The 13,142-nt window shown below is 39.6% G+C and overlaps 1 protein-coding gene and 1 pseudogene across 9 annotated transcripts in view; one reads left to right on the top strand and one right to left on the bottom strand.

Moving 5' to 3' along the window:
• Window positions 1-13,142, bottom strand: part of DNAAF4 (dynein axonemal assembly factor 4) — a 69,152-nt gene that overhangs the window by 47,063 nt on the left and 8,947 nt on the right. The window lies entirely within an intron of this gene.
• LOC138443667 (biogenesis of lysosome-related organelles complex-1 subunit 2 pseudogene) lies at window positions 9,795-10,283 on the top strand (annotated as a pseudogene).

The following is a 13,142-nucleotide window of genomic DNA, read 5'->3' as shown; positions in this document are numbered from 1 at the left end:
TTCAAATTGTCAGAAAACACATAGATATGGTAAAATATTAACTGAAATAGAAGTCTTTCTTCAGATTCAAATGTAGCAACTACAGGGGACCCAGAATAACCAAAAATACAAAGCTGGAAGGCTCATATTTCTCAATTTCAAAATAAATTATTTACAAAGCTCCAGTAATGAAGAAAGTGTGGTATTGGGTTTACCTGGTGGTCCATTGGTTAAGAATCTGCCTTGCAGTGCAAGGGACTCGGGTTCAATCCCTGGTCAGGGAACTAAGATCCCACACGCCATGGAGCAACTAAACCAGTGTACCACAACTACTGACGCTGCATGCCACAACCTGAGAGTCTGGGCACTGCAACAAAAGATCCTGCATGCCACAACTAAGACCCGACACAGCCGAACAAATTAAATAAAAATAAAATTAATTAATTAAAAAAATAAAGTGTGGTACTGACATAAGGACAGACACAGAGACCAATGGAATAAAACTGAGAGTCCAGAAATAAATCTACACATCTATGCACTGACAGCTTTTTGATAAGGTTACCAAAACCTTTCAATGAGGGCAAGAATAGGCTTTTTAACAAATGGTGCTAGAACAACTGAATATCCACCAGCCAAAGCCAGGAAAATCCATGGTCAGAGGAGCCTGGTGGGCTGCAGTCCATGAGGTCACTAAGAGTCGGACACGACTGAGCGACTTCACTTTCACTTTTCACTTTCATGCACTGGAGAAGGAAATGGCAACCCACTCCAGTGTGCTTGCCTGGAGAATCCCAGGGACATGGGAAGCCTGGTGGGCTGCCGTCTATGGGGTCGCACAGAGTCGAACATGACTGAAGCGAGTTAGCAGCAGCAGCAGCAGCATACTGCACACCATATACAAAAATTAGCTAAAAATGGAACAACAATCTAAATATAAGGAGTAAAAACATAAAATTCTTAGAACACATAGGGTAAATGTTCATGAATTTGGATTTGGCAACAGATTTTTAGATATGACTGACACCAGAAGAATGAGCAACAAAAGAAAAAAAAATAAACATATTGTCCTTTAAATTTAAACCTTTCATGAGGCTTCCCTGGTGACTCAATGGTAAAGAATCTGCCTGACAATGCAGGAGACAACGTTCAACCCCCTGTCTGGGAATATCCCAAGATGCCACAGAGCAACTAAGCCCCTGCACCACAACTATTAAGTCTGTGCTCTAGAGCCCAGGAACCACAGCTACTGACCCTGCGTGGCAACTACTGAAGCACGCACCCCCTACAGCCTGTGCTCCACAACAGAAGCCACCACAGTGAGAAGCTCACACACTGCAACTGGAATGAAGCCCCTGCTAGCCACAACCAGAGAAAAGCCCAGACAGCAACAAAGACCCAGCATGGCCAAAAAGAAATGTATATATTAGAAGAGACACTTTGTGTACCAAAGGATACTACCAAAGAAGGATACTATCAAAGTGAAAAAACAATCTACAAAATAGAAGAAAGTATCTGAAAGTCGTTAGTAAAGGCCTAGTATCTGGAATATGTAAAGAGCTCTTACAACGCAACAACAAAACACAGGGAGAACAAGACAGCGGAGGAGGTGGACGTGGAGCACATCTCTCCCCACAGATACATCAGGAATACGCCTTCAAACACAGAAGTGCATGCAGACCAGCTGAGAGCAGACAGACGTACCTGACCAGCAGAAAAGAATATATAGACCCACACAAAACTCAGTAGGAGGAAGGAACTAGGGGGAAAACAGCAGTGTTAGTAGGACGGGACCTGCCCTCAGCAGGTGGGGGAACTGAAGCAGGGGTCCGATCCCCACACTGGGGCAACTGTCTGAGTCAGAGAAACATTTAAGGCTGAGAGTGAAACAGCTGATCTGTGGCAGCCGAAATGGAATGACAATCAGATAGTCCTTGCCGTGGACAGGGACACAGGTCCTCTGGAAGGCACAGCAGCTGGCAGCTGGAGTTTAGGGATTGTGGAGCAATCCCAGGTCGAGGGCTGCTGTTGACTGCAGAGAGACAGATAGAGGGGATGTGAGGGAGGAGACTGTGGTGGGAAATGCCTGTGGAGGAAAGCCGGGCAGCCATAGCAGCAAGGCAGTGTTGCTGAGTCATGCATAGCAGGTGGAGCCATCACCGTAGCCTCTCTCTCCCCACACACCTGCATGGACCGTGGAACAGTAGAGAGGCTGGCCCATCAAACACTAGCCACACTGAACTACAGAGTAGGACCCCATCCAGGGTGCTCCTTTAAGTGCCTGAAGCACAATTTACACAGCAGGGCCCCAGTGAGGGGGGACCCTCTGTGTGCCTGACATGCCAAACAACAGAGAAGGACACAAGACAAGGGAACCCTCTAAGTGTCTGAACAGCAGAGCTACAGAAACAGACTGGCCAAAGAGGCCTTCTGACTGCCAGCTACAAGAGGCTCAAAAAAAGACACTGATAGGGCCATAACTCCTGTGGCAAAGGTAGTCTAGGCACCACCAGGGTCTCTGAAGCCAAGCAGCTGTGCCACCTTCACGGTCAACTCTCACTGGGGAAGAGCTGCCACAGGCAAAAAATGTCTTGCATCTATGCACGCAGGGTCGTTTTGGTCATGCCCAGCTCTTTGCAACCCTGTAGACTGTGGCCTGCCAGGCTTCTCTGTCAGGGGGATTCTCCAGCCAAGAATACTGGAGCATATTGGCCAATACTGGTTGCCATACCCTTCGAGAGCACTATATTCCTGCTGCCCTAGCCGGCAACTCCCCTGAGCACCTGCTGCTGCCAGAACCCCTGCGACCCAAGCAGCTGCACCACCTCCACACCTGGCCCTCACAGGAGCAGACCCAAGTCCTCCAGGGCAGCCGCAGTAGCAAACCCCAGTGGACGACCCACATGCAGAAGAGGAGATAAAACCACAATTGAAACCCAGGGGCAGTGGGGCTAAGGAATAAGACCCCAAACCTTCCCATCAGCTATACAAGCTGGAGATTAAATCCACACGATCAACTAGGCAGACTCTGTGTCTATGGAGTATATAAAAGGTCATTGAGAGCTCCCACAAAAGAAAACACACTAGTTCTAATCGCTGTGGACACTAGAGGCAAGAACACACAGGAGGAGGACCAGAACAACCCAATTACAAGAACCGAAATTGAAGCTGTGAACAAAAATCTCCCCAAAAACAAAAGCCCAGGGCCAGATGGCTTCACAGGAGAATTCTATCAAACATTTAGAGAAGAGCTAATGCCTATCCTTCTAAAGCTCTTTCAAAAAATTTCAGAGGAAGGAACATTTCCAAACTCATTGTACAAGGCCACCATCACCCTGATACCAAAACCAGACAAAGACAACACAAAAAAGAAAGCTATAGGCCAATATCACTGATGAACATAGATGCAAAAATCCTCAACAAAATTTTAGCAAACAGAATTCAGAAACACATCAAAAAGCTCATACACTATGATCAAGTTGGATTTATTCCAGGGATGCAAGGATTCTTCAATATACACAAATCAACCTATGTGATACACCATATTAACAAATTGAAAGATAAAAACTATATGATAACCTCAATACATACAGAAAAAGCCTTTGACAAAATTCAGCACCCATTTATGATTAAACTTGTCAAAAAATGGGCATAGAAAGAACCCACCTCAACATAGTAAAGCCCATATATGATAAGCCTACAGCAAACATTATTCTCAATAGTGAAAAACTGAAAGCATTCCCTCTAAGATCAGGAACAAGGGTGTCCACTTTCACCACTATTATCCAACGTAGTTCTCGAAGTCCTAGCTACAGCAATCAGAGAAGAAAAAGAAAAGGAATCAAGATTGGAAAAGAAGTAAAGCTCTCACTGTCTGCAGATGATATGACACTGTACATAGAAAACCCTAAACGTAGTATCAGAAAATTACTACCGCTGATCAGTGAACTTAGCAAAGTTGCAGGATACAAAATCAATACACAGAAATCACTTGCATTTCTATACACTAACAACAAAAAATCAGAAAGAGAAATGAAGGAATCAATTCCATTCACCATTGCAACAAAAAGAATTAAATATCTAGGAATAAACTTACATAAGGATACAAAAGAACTGTACACAGAAAATTTTAAGACACTGATGAAAGAAATCAAAGATGACACAAACAGATGGAGATATATTCCATGTTCCCAGGTAGGAAGACTCGATATCCTGAAAATGACTATACTACCAAACGCAGTCTACAGATTCAATGCAATCCCTATCAAATTACCAATGGCATTTTTCACAGAAATGGAACAAAAAATTTCACAGTTCGTATGGAAACACAAAAGAGCCTGAATAGCCAAAGCAATCATCAGAAAGAAGAATGGAGCTGGAGGAATCAACCTTCCTGACTTCAGATTATACTACAAAGCTACAATCAAGACAGTATGGTACTGGCACAAAAACAGAAATATAGACCAATGGAGTAAGATAGAAAGCCCAGAAATAAACCCATGCACCTATGGGTACCTTATTTTTGACAAAGGAAGCAAGAATATATACAATGGGACAAAGACAGTCTCTTTAATAAATGGTGCTGGGAAAATGGGACAGCTACATGTAAAAGAATGAAATTAGAACACTTCCTAACACCACACAAAAGGATAAACTCAAAATGGATTAAAGACCTAAATGTAAGACCAGAAGCTATGAAACTCTTAGAGGAAAACAGAGGCAGAACACTTGATGACATAAATCAAACCAAGATTCTCTATGACCCACCTCTTAGAGAAATGGAAATAAAAACAAAAGTAAAAAAGTGGGACCTGATTAAACTTAAAAGCTTTTGCACAGCAAAGGAAACTATAGGCAAGGTGAAAAGATAACCCTCAGATGGGAGAAAATTAACAGCAAATGAAACAGCTGACAAAGGATTAATTTCCAAAATATACAAGCAGCTCACACAACTCAATGCCAGAAAAACAAATAACCCAATCAAAAAGTGGGGTAAAGATCTAAACAGACATTTTCCAAAGACACACAGAAGGCTAACAAACAAAGGAAAAGCTGTTCAACATCACTCATTATTAGAGAAATGCAAATCAAAACTACAAAGAGATATCACCGCACACTGGTCAGAATGGCCGTCAACAAAACGTCTACAAACAATAAATGCTGGAAAGGGTGTGGAGAAAAGGGAACGCTCTTGCACTGTTGGTGGGAATGTAAATTGATACAGCCACTGTGGAGGACGGTATGGAGATTCCTTAAAAAACTAGGAATAAAACAACAAAAAGACAAATATTCCAATTATAAAATGGGTAAATGACTTAAATAGACATTTTGGCAAATAAGATATACAAATGGCCAAGAAACACATGAAAAGATGCTCAAAAATCACCAGTGTCAGAGAAATGCAAATCATCTTAAAAAAAAAATCAGAATCACAGAAAGTTGAGTCATGGTGCCAGGGGCTGGAGGGGAGGTGAGGAAATGGGAACACATTGGTGAAAGGGCACAAACTTTCAGCTGTAAAATGAGTAACTGCTGAGTATCTAATGCATACAACATATTGATTTTAGTGATAAACTGTACTACATAATTGAAAGTTGTTAAAAGAGTAGATCTGAAGGATTTATCTCAAAAAAAAAAGGAAAAAAGATAGCTATGTGAAGTGAAAGATTTATTAGTGAACTTAAACATGTGATTCCTTCCACTATATAAACATGGATCAAATCTTCACATTGTATGGTTTAAATATACTACAATTTTATTTGTCAATTTTACTGCAGTAACTGGAAAAAACAGCTTAAAAATTTAAAAAGTCACCATGGCAGCAGTATGAAGAAGGAACACAAACAAAAAGTCAAAGTACATTTGGTCTGTAGAACTTGTTATTATAAATATCAGAGATGAGAAAGACAAAAAAAATAAATAAATAAAATTTAAAAGCAATAGTGATGGGGGAGTAACCAAGGCAGCTTAGTAGCAAAAGCTCACACACTCAAAGGCCCAGAATGAAGGCAGTAAGGTGAAAAGAGCTTAGGTCAAAGCCATTGGCTGATACTGGAAAACTTTCCAAAGAGCCAGGAAGTGACTTGGATTCCTCCTAAAGACACTGACAGCAGGCACTCTGGGGATTTTGTTCTACCATGAGACCACTGGTGCTAGGAACATTCTGGAGTTCTCCCTTTAGCAGGAAGCTTACTTGCCCACCAGCATATCAGCACCAGTACCAGGACATGTACGGTCAAGCTGCAAGCTTCACAGGAGACCTAACTTTCCTCACCAGTGGGTAAGCACCAGCCTTGACTACACAGCCTTCCAGCCAGGGCCAGATCCTAGACTTTAGGTGGGCTAGGATCTGGCCCTGCCCACCAGTGGGCTGACACAAGACACAGGATCCCCCAGGATCCATCCTTACCTTCTAGGAGGTAACACGAATCCTGAGATCCCCCAGGCCCTGCACCCAGATGCTTCAGGGTCCCCTGCCCACAGACAGCCTTAGTGGGACCAGGCCCCACTCACCATCAGACTGGCACCAACTTTGGGACAGCCCAAACCATGCAGCCAAAATACCAAGACCCAGCTCTGTCCATTGTCAGCTGACTGCTTCCCTCTCAGAAGGGCCTCACATACAACAGGGATAGGAGTGAGCCCTGTCTACCAGCATGCCCATCCCCACAGTAGTTGGCCCTGGCACAAGACAAGGCCCCACTTAGCTGCACAGGAGTTAACCCTAGATCATATAACTCTGGTGACCCAAGAAGAGTATATTGTTGGGTCCCATAGGGTTGTCTTTTACATAAGGTCACTTCTCCATGATCAGGAAACATAAACCATCTACTTAATACCTACAAATAAACACACAGAATTAGGCAAAAGGAGGTAACAAAAGACTATCACTAAACAAAGGAACAAGATAAAACTCCAGAAGCAGAACTACACAAAGTAAAGACAAACAATCTAACCAATAAAGGATTTAAGAATGAATAAACACAGTGTGAAGCTTAACAGATAGCTAGAAAATATGAAGAAGAACCAAACTGAGCTGATGCATATAATAAGTGAAATGAAAAACACTAGAAGGAATCACAGTAGGTCATATGATATAGAGGAATAGATCATTGAATTGAAAGACAAAGTAGTGGAAATTACCAAAGCTGACAGGAAAAAAAGAAATAATTTTTGAAAAATGATGACAGTCTTAAAGACCTCTAGAACATCAAGCAAACAAATAATCACAATATATGGGTCCCAGATGGAGAAGAGAGAGAGAAAGGGGCAGAGAACTTATTAAAAGTGATAATAGCTGAAAATTTCCCACTCTAGGAAAGGAAACAGACATCCAGATCCAGGGAACACAGAGTTCCACATAACATCAATCCCAAGAGGTCCACACCAAGACACACTATAAATTAAATGGCAAAAATGAAAGATAAAGAGAGAATCTTAAAAGCATCAAGGGAAAAGCAACTAGTTACTTACAAGGGAGCTCCCATAAGACTGGTAGATAACTTTTCAGCAGAAACTAGGGAACACAGAGTCCCACATAACATCAATCCCAAGAGGTCCACACCAAGACACACTATAAATTAAATGGCAAAAATGAAAGATAAAGAGAGAATCTTAAAAGCATCAAGGGAAAAGCAACTAGTTACATACAAGGGAGCTCCCATAAGACTGGTAGATAACTTTTCAGCAGAAACTTTGCAGGCCAGAAGGGAGTGGCATTATATATTTAAAGTGATGAAAGGGGAAAACCTACAACCAAGAATACATGCCAAAGCTATTTCAGATTTGAAAGAGATAATCTGACACACAAGCAAAAGCAAAAAGTTCAGCACCACTAATCTGGCTTTACAGAGAATTAAAGGGTCTTCTCTAAGCAAAAACTAGAAGACTAGAACTAGAATATAAAGTTATAAAAGAATACAATCTTATTGGTAAAGGCAAATATACAGTAAAGGTAAATCAACCACTTATAAAGTTGGCAGGAAGGATAAAAAAACAAAGTAGTAAAATCATCTATATCCATTATAGGCAGTTATAGGATATACAAAACAAAAAGAAGTAAAAAATAATGTCAAAAGCATTCAATGTGGCGAGAGGGAGAGTAAAAACACTCACTCACATACATAGATAGGTTACTGTATACAATTTCATGGTAACCACAAACCAAAAATGCATAATAGAAACACAAAAGAGAAATGAATCCAAACATAATACTAAAGAAAGGAATCAAATCATAAGGGAAGAGAGCAAGAGAAGAAAGGAATAAAAAGAACTACAAAAACAACCCCCAAACTATTAACAAAATGGCAATAGTAACGATCAATAATTACTTCAGATGTAAAAGAACTAAAAGGATCAATCGAAGGACAGAGAGTGGCTGGATATATACAAAAACAAGACTCATCTGTATGCTGCCAACAAGAGGCTCATTTCATATCTAAAGACACACAGATTGAAAGTAAGAGGAAGGAAAAGGTATTTCATGCAAATGGAGATGGAAAGAAAGCTAGAGTACCAATATTTATTACCAGACAAAATAGACTTTAAAACAAAGATTGTAACAAGAGATGAAAAATGACATTACATAATAATAAAGGAATCAATCCAACAAGAAGATATAACCATTGTAAATATATGTTCACTCAACATCAGTTCAGTTCAGTTCAGTTGCTGAGCCATGTCCGACTCTTTGCAACCCCATGAATCACAGCACGCTAGGCCTCCCTGTCCATCACCAACTCCTGGAGTTCACCCAAACTCATGTGCATCAAGTCGGTGATGCCATCCAGCCATCTCATCTTCTGTCATCCCCTTCTCCTCCTGCCCCCAATCCCTCCCAGCATCAGGCAGGGTCTTTTCCAATGAGTCAACTCTTTGCATGAGGTGGCCAAAGTATTGGAGTTTCAGCCTCAACATCAGTCCTTCCAATGAAAACGCAGGACTGGTCTCCTTTAGGGTGGACTGGTTGGATCTCCTTGCTGTCCAAGGGATTCGCAAGAGTTTTCTCCAACACCACAGTTCAAAAGCATCAATACAGGAACACCTAAATACATAAATGTGAACAAACATAAAGGCAAAAATTGACATTAACAAGTAAAAGTAGCGAACTTCAACACCCCGTTTAAATCAATAGACGATTCAGACCAAAAACTCAATAAGGAAACACTGGCCTTAAATAATACATCAGATCAGATGGCTATGTGTGTGTGTGTATATATATATATATATATATATAACACTTTATTCAAAAATAGCAAAATAAACATTTCAAGTGCACATGGAACATTTTCCAGGATAGATCACATTCTAGGCTACAAAATATGTCTGAACAGATTTAAGAAAACTGAAATCATATCAAGCATCTTTTCTTACCACAATGCTATAAGCTTAGAAAGAAAGTGCAAGAAACACAAACATGTAGAGGCGAAACTAAACGCTACTGAGCAAAAAACAGATCACTGAAGAAATCAAAGGGGAAATAAAAAATTCCTGGAGACAAATGAAAATGGAAACATGACTGAAATCTATGCCATGGAGCAAAAGCAGTTCAAGGAGGGAAGTTTACAGCAATATAAGCTTACATCATGAAACAGGAAAAATCTCAAGTAAACAACCTAATAATACATCTGAAGAACTAGAAAAAGAACAAACAAAATCAAAAGTAGGAGGAAAGAAATACAAAGATCAGAGAAGAAATAAATAAAACAGAGACTAATAAACAATTTTAAGAAACCACTGAAACTAAAAGCTGAATCTGTCAAAAATAAAACTGATAAACTATTACTCAGATCAATTTAAAAAAACAGCAGGGAGAAGCAGCACGGGGGCAGGGCATGGCGGCGGCAGCCGAGGGTGTCCCAGCGATCCACCGTGAGGAGCCAGTTCGAGATGATGTCGCTGTGGAGCCTGCTGAGGCTGATATAAATGAGCTCTGCCGGGACATGTTCTCCAAAATGGCAACTTACCTGACTGGGGAGCTGACGGCCACCAGTGAAGACTATAAGCTCCTGGAAAATATGAATAAACTAACCAGCCTGAAGTATCTTGAAATGAAAGATATTGCTATAAACATTAGTAGAAACTTGATTTAAACCAGAAGTATGCTGGACTGCAGCCTTATCTGGATCAGATCAATGTAATTGAGGAGCAAGTAGCAGCTCTTGAGCAGGCAGCCTACAAGTTGGATGCATAGTCAAAAAAACTGGAAGCCAAGTACAAGAAGCTGGAGAAGCGATGAAAAACTACTGTGGGGACAAAGTCTTTTTTAATGTGGGAAGAATGTTTTATAAGACCTGAATCTTGAGGTTGATGAACTGTCAAAACTCCTCAAAAGGCACCTATGCTGGTCGTCCCAGAAACATCGAAACATTGGAGTAAACTGGAGAACTGTGGCTATCCCTGGAGGAACTTCTTTTGAGGCAGAATCCTCAGAAACTCAACACTTATAACTCCTTACCTTTTACCTGAATGCTTCATCATCCATTCAGGACAAAGAGTTTCTCAAAGTTCAGATAAACCTGGGCCTGCCAGTAGAATCAAATGAGAGGACCTCTTTTCCCTGGTAGCAGTTGATTACTATATTATTTTCTTAAATGGTTGGTTTTTGAGTTACTGTGTAAAAGGTGTTTTTTTTCTATCAAGGATGTAATGTATTGCTAACAAGATTCTAAATTAAAAAAAGGAAAAAAGAAAAAAACAGCAGGCGCAAACAAAATTAGAAATGAAAAACGATGTTATAACTAACATCACAGAAATACAAAGGATCATAAGAAATTACTCAAACAATTTATACATCAATAAAATGGACAAGAGTCAGACATGACTGAGCAACTGAACTGAACTGAAAGGAAACAGATAAATTATTAGAAATGTAAAATCTCCTGAAATTGAATCAAGAATATACAATATGAACAGACCAATTACTAGTACTGAAATTGATTACTGACTTTAAAAATTCCCAATGAACAAAAGTACAGGACAGACAGTTTCACAGGTGAACTGTACCAAATATTTAAAGAAAAGTTAACATTTAGCCTTCTAAAACTCCATAAAACTGAACAGGAAGGAATGCTTTAGAAGTCATTATACAAGGCCAGCATTACCGTGATACCAAAACCAGACAAAGACACCACAAAAAAAGAAAATTACAGGCCAATATCACTGATGAACACAGCCATGAATATCTTCAACAAAATATTAGCTAACTGAATCTGAAAGGGATTAAACACCATGATCAAGTGAGATTTATTGCAGGAATGCAAGGATATTCACAAATCATCACTGTGATACACCACAGTAACAAACTGAAGAATAAAAATCTTAAGATCATCTCAACAGATGCACAGACAGCCGTCAACAAAATTCAACATCCATTTATGATAAAAACTGTCCACAAAGAGGATACAAGAGGGAATAAACCTCAACATATTAAAGGCCATATGACAAACCTAGAGCCAAATCACATTCAATGATAAAAAGCTGAAGCATTTCCTCCAAGATCAGGACAAGACAAGGATTCCCACTCTTGCCTCTTTTATTCAACATAGTATGGAAACTCCTAGCCATAACAACCAGACAATAAAAAGAAAATGAACCCAAACTGGAAAGGAAGAAGTAAAACTATTTCTGTTTACAGGTGGCATGATACTATATAAAGAAAATCCGAAAGATGCCACCAAAAAACTATTAGAATTAACACACGAATTCAGTAAAGTTGAAGCATATAAAATTAACCTATAGAAATCTGTTGCATTTATATACACTAACAATGAACTATCAAAAAGAGAAATTTAAAAGTCATATTTATAGGAGTTCCCTGCTGGCCTAGTGGTTAGGATTCCAGGCTTTCACTGCCATGAACCAGGTTCAATTCCTGGTCAGGGAACTGGAATCCCATAAGCTTCAAGGTTAAATACATAAATAAAACAATCATCTTTATAACTGCATAGAACAAAAATTGAGAAAGCAGTTACTTGTAGCTTTTCTATACCTTAGTTATACATGCTTCCAATAAACAGGGCATGTGGTTTCACCAATAAGTACTTTTTAAAGGCCCTACAGTATAATCTAAACAACTCCAGAAAGTAACTCACACACAATTAGGCAAAGTTATTTTACAGTTCCACGCTTCTGAGTTTCAACTTTAAGAAAATAGCAGAAGAAAGCTCTTCAAATTTGACCTATTTAGGTTAAAAATTAGTGGGAAAACAAGTTCCTTAAAAGAGAAAAGAAAATAGAACCAAAAAATTCAAAATAGAAGATAACCTACAAAACAAAGAGTGAAGAAAACAGGAAAAGTAGGCAATAGTAGTCCAAAGTAAAGATGGGAAAAAGCATGTTTCAGATTAGTCTGGCATCGATATTCCAAGCTTCTGTTAGTCATCCCTACTCCATCTCAATTATTCATGCTCTGGGTAGGTGAACTTTCTACCTTCACCATGAAACCAAAGGATTACTTTAACTATCTGCGTCATGAAAAATTTTCCAAACCCTTGATTATTCTTTATTCCTGCCCTTTAGTCAAAAGATAAAATAGCCCCTACCGCATAGGACTTAAATTTTTTCACCTGTTCCAATCTTCATCCCACCACAAAAAAACTGCTTCATCATCAATCCTCTCTCCTGGTTATATTATCAATATCTCCCTCTTCATTGGCTTTTTTCTTCAACACATAAATATGTTCAAAATCCTTTCATCCTAAGAACACAAAAGTTCTGCCTCCTCCTTGCAACCTCTTCAAACTCATTAGCTAGAATGAGCTTTCTAAAACACAAAACCAATTATTTTGGTATTCTTGCTGAAAATTCCTAAAGAGTTCCCCTCAAGAGATTTTTCTAAATATCAAGATTTTATTTCTCATCACAACTGTTCCTCACTGTGCCAAATTCTGTCGAGCACTCATACAAAACTGACTATAATGCCATTTTCCCATTTATCCCTAGGTAACTGTAGCTAATTCTCCAGTATTCAGCACAAGCTACACTGCCTCCTATTTCCTGACCATCCTTCCAGACTGAGATACCAATCTTTGGCCAGTGTTTTCTCTTTACCTGCCCATGATTTCTTATGCATACAAGGCTGTAATCTGTTTTTTATTGTCTGTCACCCTCTCTATGAGTAAACTGAAATCGAAGACTGACTTGTCAGCACAGCCTCAATATCTTTT

The sequence above is a fragment of the Ovis canadensis genome, chromosome 7 (assembly GCF_042477335.2).
Source record: "Ovis canadensis isolate MfBH-ARS-UI-01 breed Bighorn chromosome 7, ARS-UI_OviCan_v2, whole genome shotgun sequence".
Lineage (NCBI taxonomy): Eukaryota > Metazoa > Chordata > Mammalia > Artiodactyla > Bovidae > Ovis > Ovis canadensis.
Note: the sequence above shows the minus strand (reverse complement) of the source record. Positions and strands in the feature narration are given on the sequence as shown.